The 14,564-nt window shown below is 40.7% G+C and overlaps 1 protein-coding gene across 1 annotated transcript in view; it reads right to left on the bottom strand.

Annotated features, from left to right (window-relative positions):
- The window catches only part of PELI2 (pellino E3 ubiquitin protein ligase family member 2), a 384,698-nt gene extending 371,880 nt beyond the window's left edge, over positions 1 to 12,818 (bottom strand). Inside the window, exon 1 of the mRNA XM_081509572.1 lies at positions 12,696 to 12,818. The gene's annotated coding sequence lies outside the window, so the exon portion shown is untranslated. The remainder of the gene's footprint in view (positions 1 to 12,695) is intronic.
- Positions 12,819 to 14,564: the final 1,746 nt, after the last annotated feature.

The raw sequence follows: 14,564 nt of genomic DNA, 5'->3' as shown, positions 1-14,564 counted from the left end.
AACTGAGCACCTGAACTGAACTGAACTGACTGAAGACAAGCCTCTACCTTGGTGTGATCAACATTTTTTGAATGTTCTGGCTGTGCCCTGCATAAATTTGCACACTGTACCAGGTTCCACTCCAAATTCCATGTCTTAAGTGTTTAAGCTTCCTGAAAGACTCCATTTGGAGGTAACCACTGGTTACAAAAGAAAAGTAAAGAAAGGGTAATACTGCTAGCAACTACACTTACCTTTCTTGGTTTCTAAAGTACTTATCTTCTGATATACTATAAAATGTCTTTATTTATTATGTTTATTGTTTGTCACTTATCTCTTCCTGTGGAATGTAAACTTCGAAAGGGCAGGAATCTTTGTTTTCTCTACTGACAAATCCCACATGCCTGTAAAAGTTCTGACATATAGTAGACTGTCAAAAACTACTTGTTGAATTAAATGGAAGTGGAAACTGGGACGCAATTCAAAGTTCCCTTCTCCGATCTCTGAACCTTCTGATTTTCAAAGCTTTTCTTGACTGTAGGTTAGGCCCATTTGTGCCGCTTGTTGGTATTCTCCTTGGAGGTGGCCCTGCTCCCTCCTGCCAACTACCATGACACTGATCCATTATTTGTACACAGCTCCTCCTAGGCACGGAGACAGTCTTCCACACCAGGGCCCACAGCCAAGCTCAGGCAATCCAGCTCAGATGTGAAACCCTAGACTTGGCAGCTGGCTCCTGGCAGCCAGACATGGTAAGCTATCCCCAGCTTTCTTCAGCCATTTCCAAGCTCTCTTGGGTATGCCATGAAACTACTCTGAACTTTCCTGGGCATGAGCTTTTTCACTTGACATGACTTGGAAGGGAATGAGCCAGGCTTGGTGCTCTGCTCACCATCAGCTGCTTTTCATTAGACCAAACATTCAGCCATGCCCCTGTATTTGGCCCAGCCCTGCCTGGAGAAGTGGGCATAAAAGCTGGGCCAGTGGCCAGCAGGGCCAGAAGTAGGCCCCAGATTTGGGATCTCTGCCAGACAGAAGAGAAGAGGACTACAGATTGTCACTGAGAATGCAGAAGGACTGAAGACCAGATGGGTGAGGGGACTTGTCCAGCATCATATGGCAAGATGGTGGCAAACTGGGATGCAGCTCCTAGACCTTCACTGCCCTGCCTCTTGGCTGTTAGGTGTCTTCTTTTACCCTTACCCAAAGCGACAGGACCACCATACTTGCCCTGCATGAGTATGGCTCAGGCACTGGAGGGTCTTTCAGGCCTTTCTTGTCTACGAGTCGTCACACACCTCAACTGGTTTCTTCCTAAAGACAACTGACTTCAAAGAGGCTCTCATTCATTCTGTTTTACTCATCTCTTCTCTCCTGAGCACCTAACACAGTTCCTTGCATTTAACAGGTACTCAATAGACAGCCATTGAATGAAGAAATAAGTAGTATATATGTTTCATCTCCTAAGCCCTACAGATGTGGCACCAGGTTTCTTTTCTTGACCACTGTAGTTTAAGGGCCAACCTAGTAAGGCAATCCCAGACCAGTCCCCACTTCTGGGAGCAAATCTCCAGGTGTAGGTAATTGGGTATTCTTGAGCAAAAGGAGGCCTGGTTTCTGAGCATCAGGCCATCTGCAATTGATGCTCCAAATGGGAATTTCCAGCAGGGCCAAGTTGGGACCAGGACCAAAGGGGCAGGTATGAGACAGAAGTATTTCTGCCCTGTGTCATCCAGTGTCAGAGCTGGCATGAGCAGGTGCTAAGTCGCTTTAGTCATGTCAGACTCTGTGATCCCTTGGACTGCAGCCCACCAAGCTTCTCTGTCCATGGGCTTCCCTAGGCTAGAATACCAGAGTGGGTTGCCGTGCTCTCCTCCAGGGGATCTTCCCAATCCTGGGATTGAAATGGCATCTCTGACGTCTAACCTGCATTGGCAGGCAGGTTATCAATGTCAGAGCTAGCAGGAACAGTCTAGTCCTTATTAGGTATGCTAATGTGTCAGCAAGGATGCAGGCAGATAACTGAAAGCATTTGAGTTACAAAAATACTTTTTAGGTTAATTTCTAGGGGACAATGTGCCTTAATGGAAACAGCACAGGTTTTATAGTCAAATCAGTTCAGTTCATATTTCTGCTGCAAAATTTGGACAAGTTACTTAAGCTTGTTTACTCATTTGTAATAAGGAGGAAAACAAATAGCTGGCAGGAATAATGTGAATGTGTAAAGGGGAAAAAAATGTGTCTGTGTGTGTATCTTAACATGGTATCCCAAACACTGAAAGTGCTCAATCACCAGTATAAGACTAACTTCAGTTCTTTCTTTCATCATCACTCAGTAATTGTTTTTAAGCTTTTTAAGCACCTGTTATGTGCTAAGTAGTTGGTATTTTGCTTAAGTCCTATTTTAAAATATCCCACATTAAGAAATATTCACTTTGAAAAAGTTTCCAGAAGTGGCAGAGGCATTTTATAAAAGTTGCAGGTGAGCAATAATCATAGAAAGGTCACCAAAAGACATCTTGGTAATACCAGCTCTCGGCTTGATAACTATTAATGAGCAACAGCTCCCTCTGACTGAGTACCTGGGAAAACACTGTCTTCTGATTAGAGAGGATACAGTCTTGAAAAAGCTATCTTCTTAACAGAGGAAAAACTGTGTGGTTTCTTTCTTTTTGCCTCTGATACACGAAAGGGAGATGGTAAGAAAGAGATAATGCCATAGGTCTTCAAGTCAGGTGCATCTACCTTTTTTGTTTTGTTTTTGTTATTTTTGTTATTTTTATTTTTTATGATCATGCATCTACCTTTTAAAAATTCACATGCTTCCTGCTTAGAAGTCCACACTTGAGAGTTTCAATGCTTTTTCAACTAATAACAATCATGAGTCAAGAGGATCCTCATTTGATGTGAGTATTGGATGTAGCTCAAATATTAATTAAATCTACAGAGTCTTTATTTCAAATTATTTTTGTCTGTCATCTTTTATTTGCCCCAATGTAGATTAATTAAAATCAGTTCAGAATGATATAATTAATTACATTCAGCTTTAATTATGGTTACTGCTAACACGATATCTGGTGAGAGTTATGGTTGTCACAGCCAAGGGGGGTCCCAACTGGATTTGTGTTAGCTAAAGAAGTGTCAGGAAATTGTGGCTAATGAATTGTGGCCTCTAGGCCACGCTGGATCCCCAAGGTCCTGGTGATCTGAACTGCCTGGAAGGGAAACTAAAATCACTCTGTATATACCTTCGATAGCTTAGGCCAGCTTGACAAATGCTGCCTTCTTGATTTTTTTCATCCCAGCCCACATCACCAATTGATGAATATACTCTTTCCTGGTAAGACTAAACTCAGCTCCAGAATATTTTTCAAGATAGCCATTACCAATTGGGCTTCCCAGGTGGTGCCAGTGGTAAGGAATATGCCTGCCAATGCAGGAGACGTAAGAGACCCAGGTTCGATACCTGAGTTGGGAAGATCCTCTGGAGGAGAGCCTGGCAATCCACTCCAGTATTCTCACCTGGAGAATCCCATGGACAGAAGAACCTGGCGAACTACAGTCTGTGGGGTTGCAACGAGTCGGACACGACTAATGCAACTTAACACACACATCACCAATTCTGTAGTTATCTATTGCTGCCTAGCAAATTCGAACAAACTGAACAGTTTAAAGCAAAACACATTATCTCACAGTTTCTGAAGGTCAGGCTTCTGAGCATGGTTTAGCTGGATTCTCTGTTTCAAGGTCTTTCACAGAGCTGCAATCCAAGTGTCAGCCAGGACTGGGATCTCATCTCATCAAGGGCTGGAGGAGAATTTACTTCTACACTCATGTAGTTGTTGGCAGCATCTAATTCCTGCCAGGATTCTGAGGGCCATCTAGGTGCCAGGCTAAGAGCCTCTGTTTCTGGATGGTTGTTGGCTCGATGCTTATCTCAACTTCTGCCACACGGCCCTTACCCGAGGCAGCTCACAATATGGCAGCTTGCTTCTTCAAAGCCAACAAGGAAACAAGTCTTCCAAAACAGCCATTCCAATCCAACTTAATGTAACTGGGGACAGCTTGTCACCTTTGCTGTGTACTGCTGGTAAGAAGCAAGTCATATATCCTGTCCACAGTCAATAGAAGAGGATTACACAAGGATGTGAATACCACAAAGTGGGGATCACGAAGGTTACCTTCGGCTGTCCCTAACACCAATATTTCAAAGTTATCTGGAGAGAGAGAGCACAGTTTTACCTTTCTTGATTTAGGCAGTTAGATTACCTACAAGGGGAAGCAATGACCAGTTGAACCAGACCACTTAAAAGCATCTGAAGGTCATGTAAAGCCGTCCCTGGGAGACTATAACTCTAAGAATTTTTGTTTTGTTACAAAGGAGCATTCTAATTAAATTCTAAGTATTCAAGTTAAAGAATAATATGGAAGACTTGCATATTCAGCAATATGGTAGACAAGTTATCCAGTACAGAACATCTAAGATGTAGTATAAAAATACATGAAGAATTCTTTTAAGGTCATGGCTGCTGAGCCTATAAAAAAAAAAAGTGCAAGAGAAATCCTCATACATTTGAATCAAAATAAGAATACACAATTCTAAGAGGCAAAAGAGCACTGAAGCACTTGTCTGTGGCATCTGCTAATGCCCAATGGCCTGAAACTTGGGTTTTAATGGGCTACACATGTGGGCGGGGATCCTCCCAGCATGGTGGGAGGTTGGATTGGAGCCTACATTCTCCATCCAGTAAAGCCAAGACGTTGAAAAGACCAGACCCTCAGTAGTAAACTGGCAGGGAGGAGTCACTTTTCACAGGGAGATGACAGACATGATTATTTGTTTTGGCCTTGACTATTAGTAGAGAAAAACATATGGGGTGGGGGGTGGGGGCAGTTTTCCCCTCAGAATTCCTAACCACACGAGCATCCCTCACAAAGATTTGGGGCAAGAATTTGCATTTGCACTTCCAAAAATATCTCAGGCTGAAAATTTAGATTAAAATTATCTTCGGATATAGCTATTCCAAGCCTTTGGTAGAAATTGTCCTAATCCTTTCAGAAGGAATGTATTTAAATTCAAGTTTCAAATAATTCCCACAAAGCTTGAATGTGCTCACAGTAATCATAAACAAAACAAAATCATGAAACACAGGGAAACAAGCCAGTGTGAGCTAGAGTTTGCAGAAACAAGCAAACCCAGAAACTACAAATATGGACATGAAAAAGACAGCAGATACAGAAATTGTAAGATATAGAGTGTAAAATAAATACATTTAAAATGTTTAAAGATGGGAAAAATAATTCAAAATGATGCTTAGGAATAAGATTATTACATTTGATTAGGTAAAATTGAAACAATACAGCTGCTAGAAACACAAGAAACATAACTAACATTAGAAACTTGGTGATTTTGAAAGGTTAGACATGGTGAAAGTGAGAATTTAGGAATTGCAATATAAATCTGAAAAAAGATTACACAAGAATCAGTCCAGTAAAATAAAGAAATGAAAAATTTAGGAAGAGGTTCAGACAGATGAAGGATAAAGTAAAAATGTATAATGAGCGTTCCTGAAGAAGATAACAAAGAGAATAAGGAAGAGATGATATTAAAAAAAAAAGGATAAGAACTGCCCAGAAATAACAAATGATATGTATCTTAATATTCAAGAAGCCCTGTGAATCCCAAACTAGGTAAATTAAGAGACAAAACAAAAAAACTTAGATGTATTGTTCTTAAACTTCAGAACACCCACGTCAAACAGAGGCTCCTGTACCATGATGTATTTTAATCAGTTGAGGAAAAACAGCAGATTACTTCTAAAAGAACAATAGTTAGACTGATCTGACATCTGAGCTCTCAAAAACAACAAAGAAGACAGAAAAAAACTGGAATAATATATTCAAAGGGCTGAGAAAAATTAACTGTCAACTTAGATTTCTGTTAACAATAATGTCTAATTTGTAACTTACAAGAGACCAAATATACCAGGAAGCTACATACAAGGTGGAAACTGTGATAGGAGTTATCACACTCATGTTTTTCTAGAGAAGGGAGAAAATATTGATAACTTGAGACTTTATTGATTTAGTATGAATAGTAAAATTTCTAGGGCAAACACAAAAAATATCAATGGGATATAAACCTTAGTAAAATAAGGCAACAAAGAGAGAGAAAAAAGGAGATACACAGAAAAAGTTGAAAGTAGGAAACATAAAATATTGTCAAAATTAATCCAAACACAGCATTAAATTTACTCAGTGTGTATAGACTAACCTCCCTAAGTTTAAATGAAAAAGATGGTCAGACTGGAGTAAAACCTACCTATGCGAAGACACAAAAAACTAAAATACAATAATTTTTAAATTTTTTAAATGAAGAATTATATTCAAGGTAAGTAGTGACAAAATCTGGAGTAGCTACACTTATAGTAGACAAAACAGATTTCCAGGAAACAAATAATCACTAGAGACAAAGAGGGTCACTGTATATGAATAAATGTTCAATTTGGCAGGAAAATACAATTACATACTTGTATGTTCCTAATCAGATAGCCTCAAAATAAGTAAATTAACTTGATAGAACTACTGAGAGAAATATTTTAGTTCACCATCATAGCGGAAAATGTCATATTTTCTCAGTAATGTATAGACCAAAAAACTTGAACATTTAAACAGTGAAAACCTTGACCTAATGAACATAATAAGAACACAGTACTCAACAATTAGACTCTTTCCACATTTTTCCAAACACACATGGAACACAGGCAGAGACAGGCAGAAGACTCCCAATAACCATTCTTTCTTCTGAAATTTTTTCCTGGGGATATGGCCATTCCAAATAAGGAACTACACTTCCCAGCTTCCTCTGAAGGTAGATGTGGCCACCTGACTACATGTTGGCCGATAGGATACAAGCAGAAGCAATATATGTGCACTGAAGGGAGGGCACAAGTTCTTTCTTCCCTGTCCTCCTTCCACGATCTGGAACACAGTTGGGATGGTAATGGGCACAAAGACATAGAAACAAGAAGGTTTATAGCAGCATAATTCATAACAGCCTAAAACTGGTAACACATTAAATATCCATCATCGGAGAAAGGAATAAGTAAATTTGGAAAATCCATAAAATGGAAAGCTATTCTAGAGTAAAAATGAGTGAGCAACAGCTACACCTGTCAACACAGCTTGGGATGAAATAAACAGGACACAGAGGAATATACTTAGTACAATTCCAGTTACAGAAAAGTAAAACACTAAATAATACATATGAAAGGATGAATACAAATGTGGTAAAAACAAAAGAAAAGCAAGAGAAGGATAAATTCAAAACTCAGCAGAGGATAAATTTTTCATGGGACAGAGAGAGAATTAAGTAGGGATAAACAGAGTTACAGATATTATACTAGTAATTTTCAATCTGAGTGATTACACAGGTCAATTTTATTACAAATCTCATAAATCTTATAATATTATATATTTATTAAAATTGTATATACAAATACACACATTATGTGTTCTCTATTGTATATGTAACATACTAAAGAGTGAACTTAGATGATTAGTAGGAAAACTACCAGATTCTACCTAGACATTCATATCTTTAAAAGCTTGCCACAATTACGACTTATCTACTATTTAATGTTTAACTGACTTAGTAAGCTCTTGAGTATGGAAATCTGAGCTGTTTGACACTGTTTTAATAACTCAGAGATGAACTTCCTTGGTAGCTCCTGGGTTTCAGCCCACCCTTGTCACACTTTGTGTCTGAACCAACAGTTTTCATACTCTACTTTTTGAAATCTTTTTCATTTTTAGTGGACCCTTCCATCAAATACGATTTTATGAAAAGCCAATATATAAAACAGATAAAAGCAGAACTGCCCTGACTGGAGAGAGGGGTGCCTGAGACCTTTCTTTCTTGTAAACCTTACTAGTGTCTGGATGAAAACCCCAGGGTTCTGTGGCTCTATGAAATGAGGAGTTAATGGAGGTATTAAGCAGAAGTGACATTATCACATTTGTGCAACATTCTCTTTTTGAAAAGGAGGAAACTAGACCCCAGATGAAATTCAAACCATCAGCAATAAACTTGTGGTCATTAGAGAGGACAAAATTAATTAGATTAATTAGTGGGTACCATCACCTTTTAATAATGATCTACCGGACTCTGCTCTGAATGTAAACACACACACACACACACACACACACACACACACACACACACGGACTATCTCACCCCTGCCCCTTATCCCTACAGAGCTCACTGTGAATGCATTAACTCTCTAACATGGCTCCCTCCAAAGGCAACAACAGCTTTTGCCATGGCACAGGATGAAGCTCATTATCACAGGATAGCTGGTCGAAAAGCAGCAGAGGCAACCTTTTCCTGCTGGGAGAATCGTTCTTACCCACCTGCTTACCAAGTAACTCTGTCAACATGAATCAAAGCTAGGAGGGAGGCACACGCTTGCTTGTAGTACATATAACAACATATACTTTGCAACAACAAAGGCCTAGGACAAGGTGGGTAACTTGGTCTCTCCTCAGCAGGCCTTCTGGGCCTCAGAACCTGCAGAGACCTCAGACCTTGATTCCTGCACATGTAAAACCAGTCATCTCAGCAGCTGCTGCTCCTAACAGGAATTCCCTCTGGGCAACGTTCTTGCCTTTGTTCAGGTCAGTGTCTTTTTCAGTTCTAAAGCTGGAGTCAAGAATCAGGCTTACACATCTTGCCTAGAAAAATCTCCCACAAATGCTTTTTACCTTCAGTTCAGTTCAGTCACTCAGTTGTGTCCGACTCTTTGTGACCCTATGAACCACAGCACGCCAGGCCTCCCTGTCCATCACTAACTCCCTGAGTCCACCCAAACCCATGTCCATTGAGTCGGTGATGCCATCCAGCCATCTCATCCTCTGTCGTCCCCTTCTCCTCCTGCCCTCAATCTTTCCCAGCATCAGGGTCTTTTCCAATGAGTCAGCTCTTCGCATCAGGTGGCCAAAGCATTAGTTTCAGCTTCAACATCAGTCCTTTCAATGAACACCCAGATGAATATATATGAACACTTTAGAGATGAATATATATGAACTGACATTTATAATTTATTTTTTAAAAGAAAACCCTTTTAGTTTCTCTTTTAAAAATGAGTACGTTGTTTTTGTTTTGTTTTGTTTTGCCTGTCTTTTGGCCGCACCATGCAGAACATGGGATCTTAGTTCCCCGATGAGGGATCAAAGCTGCGCCTCCTGCATCGAGAGCTTAATCAGAGGACCACCAAGAAAGTCCCTGATGTGTACATCTTAAATGTAGGCAGTATAGTGAGTCTAGTACCTAAAATATCTCCTTTAAAATGCCAACATCCATTTGGGCCTTTCTTCCAAGACCTTTCTCCAGGTCAGCCAAAGGCACAGACCGTCTTTAGCTAGAATTTTGGATTTTAATCTTCAGCTACATGGTTTGTTGATCCAGAATGCCTTTGAAAATATGAGGAAAACTACAACCCTCTCCCAGAAAAATGCACAGAACTTTGCACGCAATTTTGCAGGGTTCTTGGATCCCTAGAGCTATGCATGAAAACCCTTCTCTAGACTGAGAGGCCCTTACTTCCTCCAATTATAAAAAAATTTCTTGGCCAAGAAAGAATGGAGCTTGGCATTACCCCCTACTATCAAGTCAGAATCTATAGGTCTGTTCAATAAGCTGGTTAGATTAGCAGTCTTATTGCTCCAGCTACATTCATTGGGATTTTTGGTTCCAACAGAAGATAGGTTAGAAAGCAGTAAGGCATATTTGCTGCTTTTTCTCTCTTCTCCCCCTGGGTTTCCTTTCCTCCATCACCACCTTCAATGCTGGCTCTTAATCATATCACTCCTCTGTCTGAAACACTTCAGTGATCTACCATCTCCTACAGGACAAAGTCCAAGCTCCCTGGCATGCTTTCAAGGTCATCCATCTTCCTCCACTCATCTGGCTCATATCCCTTCACTCTTTCTGGGTCCAGCCACCCAGAAGTCCACCTCATGCTTCTTCCTCATGCCTGGTGTCTTTGCTCATGCAATCCCATGGCCTAGAATACCCTTTCCCTAAAGCTGGGTCCTCTCTGGTCATCAGTTTACCAAGTTGCCATCTCCTCCAGGGAGACTTTGCCAACCCTTCTGTGTGTCCTCTGTCACCCTGAGCTTTCTTCCCCCTCTCAAGGCACAAATCAGTTTTCAATTGTTCGCTCATAGGTCGGTCTCCCCCACGAAACAGTGAGATCCCCAGGGCTAGTTCAATTTTCCATCATCAGTGCCTACCGCATGGCAGTCACTCAGTAAATGTTTGAGGAAAAGGAAGGAAAGATCCTTTGAATACACCCATTATATGCTCTAACAACACAAGGTCTCCCTGAAAGTCTACACCTGCAGAACAACGCTAAATCACAGGGTGACAGAAGTGAGGACCTGAAAAAAAAAAAAGCAAATCACTCACTCAGTTCTGGGTGTGCCTGGCATGCTGCACTCACCATCTCTCCTTATGACTTCATGGCTAAGAGCCTGGAGAGCACAGTTCTCAGTCGGAGTTGCACATCAGGATCCCTGCAGAGCTTTAAAAATTACTGATACCTAGGTCACACCCCCAGAGATTCTGATTTAATTGTTTTAAGGTAGAGCCTAGGCACTGAGAGTTTTAAAATCTCGCCAGGTGATTCTAATGTGAAACCATGGCTGCGGTCTGCCACTTTAGGTTTGGATATGGGTTGAAGTTTAGCTCTGGCACTAAAGCAGCTTTGAACATTCTGGTAAATCCCCTAATCTCTCTGAACCTCAGATTCCTCTTCCTTTTGAAAGTGTGGGGATTAAATAAGATAATGACTACTAAGTGCTCAGCCTGATACCCATTAAGCTAGGCACACAGCAAGTGCCAGCAGATGTCTTCATGGTATCACTGACTTTGTCCTCCCAAAGGGGAACTCTGGGAAGATGTTGGAAGTGGTGGTGGGAGCACAGAGCGTTAATTCCTACAAGACTGGCCAGAATGATTTATGATGGCTCTTGGTTGTTCAAGCATTCTGGAACCTATAGTAATCAACACACCCTGGTTAATGAGGTAACAGTAGTGATTGCAAATTAGTCAGAGATATATTGCCGCTGTTTGTCAGTGAGGCCTTAAAACTATTCAAGTTTATGAACTTAATAAAATAAGGTTTTATTTTTCCAGTCCTCGACTTCACTGAGTCTGACCAACATCAGCCATCACTCAAACCAGTTCAAACATCCTCCAGATGCCGAGCAACTTGAGCAGAGGGGCGCCACTGCAGAGAGCATAAGAATCACCTGAGGGCATGTTTAAGTACAGAACCCCTGGCTTCAGCCCCAAGGGTCACTGGAGCTTGGGGGGGCTTTAGCCCACGCTCTATAATCCCCACAAGCACCATAAACCACCCCAAATTTCATAGAACAGTATATGTATATATGACATGGGAAACTAAAATTTCCTTATTTTGTAAAGTGAATTTTTTAAAAAGCATTGCTCTTTGTAAAAACTGACTTTGAGATATAATTTATATACAATAAAATGCACCCATTGTAAGTGAAAGTTTTGATAAATTTTTATGATTTTATACACCTGTGTAACCACAACTACAATCACTGCCAAACATGAACATTTCCATCAACCCCAAAATTCCCTTCTATGGTCTCTCTTGGTCAGTCCTTACCGCACATCCCCAGACCTGGGCAACAATGGATCTTCTCTCTGTCATGATAGACTAGAATGTATTTCTGGAGTTTTTTTTACAAATATAATCAAGGAGTGTGAATTCTTCTCTGTCTGACTTTTCCTGCTCATCACAGTGTCTATGAAATTTATCCTTGTGGTTGCACATATCACTAGTTTATTCCTTTTATTGCTGAGTCAATGTCCATTGTAAAGATGTACCACAATTTGTTTACTTACCTGTTGATAAACATCTAGTTTTCAGTTTGGGCTTTTATTCAGTTTCACACATTCTAAGTCAAACAGTACATTTACTACTTTAAATGTAGTTTCAAGACAAGACTCAGCCACTTCAACAAACACTGCTAATGGAAGTCTCTCCTGCATGAAAGTTCTAGAGTTGCCTTCTCCAGGAATTCTGATGAGGCTTGAAGTAGAGCTCAGGAACCTGCATCCTTAGTAATTATGGCTGGTTGTGCTGACACCATGAGTCCCCCAACTACATCATAAAGATACTGTCCCAAAGTTTAGGGCACTGAATAACCCCAGGTACAACATACCTCTGGTCACAAGGATTTTATCTTTCTTCTGTGAACAAGTCCACAGGGCTCGCCAGGCTCCTGTATCCAATGGCCAAATTAAAGACAAGGGAGAACCAAGGCACTGCTTCCCAAATTGTGAATCCTCTCAGGTCAAACAAGCTCACTGCTATGGAAAGATCCTCAGGGAGTGAGAGGCAGCCATGAAGGCCTCTCTCACAGCCTCCATCCTTACTCATTTCAAAACCCAATTTTTCATCTCATTAAGGAGTCAGGCATGAGGTAAAGTTGATGCCACTGATGTCTGAAGCAAGAACCTGTCATTATGACCTGAAGAAAGATACCACCAAATGGAAGGTCATGAAAGAACTCCACAGATTGGCCTTAGCATGAACCACAAATAACCATCAGTTAGATCCATCACACCTGTAACCTGCCCTAACCAATCAAGGTCATTTTAATCATTGCTACAGAAGACTTACAGGTCCTCCAGCACGTAGACCAAACAATAAGATGTTTGCCGGAGCCATTTTCCAGGAACTTGGAGTCAGCTGTGTCTAATTGGAGCCGAGCTGGTTAAGACGGGATAAGACCTCTGACCCTCCAACTGGGCATGCGCGTGCACCCTGTGACCTTTTGACGTCAGAGGGTTGAAAACTCCACCCTCAGATCATGTTGCATTACTCCACGTTTAAACTGCAGAGGCCTGTAGTTAGTTATACCTGCACAGAACGATGATTACTGCACATTTTTCCAATCACCTTTCCCCACACCATCATGCTTCAGATGGCCCAGCGGCTTTATCCGTAAAAACCCCATGCCCATTGCCTTTGGGGAAGCTGAACTGAGTTTTGTCTCCTCTCTTGGCTGCGTTGTTATTAAACCCTCTCTTTTCTGTTAAACCTCTGGGGTCTCAGTATCTTGGCTTGCTGTGCATAAGGCAAAACAAACTTGGTTGGGTAATAAGTATGGTTAAGACAGAGCACAGATGGCAAAAGTTATATCTGAAGAAAATGGGGCTTGGTGCTAGCAAGGCTGGTCTGCTTGGCAAGGATTCTTTAACAAAGATCATTTAACAAAGGATAAGTGGGGAGTGTCAAAGGTGAACAGATAAAATGCATCCCTAAGTTTCCACATCCATAGAATTAAGGAGCCACAGCTTTTGCTTTCCTTCCTTTTTTTCTCCCCTCCCCACTACCTTTCTTTTTTTTTTTTTGTTTGCCAAATGTCTTGCCCCATACCTAGCATTCTGCACCACAGGAGTATGTCAGAAATCGAAACAATAAAATATTATGCCAAGGGGGAGATGGTAGGAGAGGGATGGATTGGGAGTTTGGGATTAGGAGATGCAAGCTGGTATACATAAAGTGGATAAACAACAAGGTCCTACTTTACAGCACTGGGAACTATATTCAATATTCTGTGATAAACAATAATGGAAAAGAATATAAAAAAAGTGTATATATACATATATATAACTGAGTCATTGCTGTACAACAGTAATTAAAACATTGTAATTCAACTATACTTTAATAAAAAATTTTTTCTAAAAAATATATGTCAACCTAGTCATGTATGAAATCTTGCCAGCTAATCTTGGTGCATTAATGGAAGTGTTTTCAGTGTTTACAACAGTTTGGAGGATTTTTTTTTTATTATTCATTCATTTAACAAATATTCAATTATCCAATAAGTGCTAGGCACTGTCCTGGATGCTGAGGATGCCAAAATTAGAGTTTACAGTCCAGTGGGAGAAACAGACATTAAAGCAGACAAATTTCAGGTTGCTGCTGTAGGGCAGAAAGAGAGACAGAGCATAGAGTGGGAGGAGGAGGCTGCAGCAGTTGGGAGATACTGATGTTTATTTAAAAATCTGTTGTGCCACCAGTGACTTCAGTTCATGCAAGATCATGGCAGATTTAATGAAGTAGAGGGAAGAAGCATTGAAGCAGTGGTGGTGAGTAAAGGTTTCATAATTTATCACTCCACACACACACTGGAACCCTGGTTTTCACCAAAATAAAACCTGTTGTTATTAGCTCTTCTCACTTGAAAGTCAAGATCGTCCTCTTTCTTCAGGACACTGTCAAGTAAATCTGTTGATGTGTGAAGCTGAGGGATTAGAGACAAAATTACTCATGGAAAAAATGAGTATTTCAAGGAAAATGACATGTGCTCTCTGAGAATCTCTTGAAGTTTGGCCAGAAGTTCTTACCAACCCTCAGTGCTGGCCAAATGCCTGATTTCTAGCAAGTTTAAACATGTCATTGACTTTTCCCCCATGGTTGCCATAGAAACTCTCCAATGGGGATGGATGACCAAAAACAGTTTAAAAGTGGGGGGTAAACAAT

Source organism: Giraffa tippelskirchi, chromosome 7, assembly GCF_054371585.1.
Source record: "Giraffa tippelskirchi isolate mGirTip1 chromosome 7, T2T-mGirTip1v1.2.pri, whole genome shotgun sequence".
NCBI classification, from domain to species: Eukaryota; Metazoa; Chordata; class Mammalia; order Artiodactyla; family Giraffidae; genus Giraffa; species Giraffa tippelskirchi.
The sequence above is the reverse complement of the archived record's forward strand: the minus strand, read 5'-3'. Positions and strand labels throughout refer to the sequence as shown.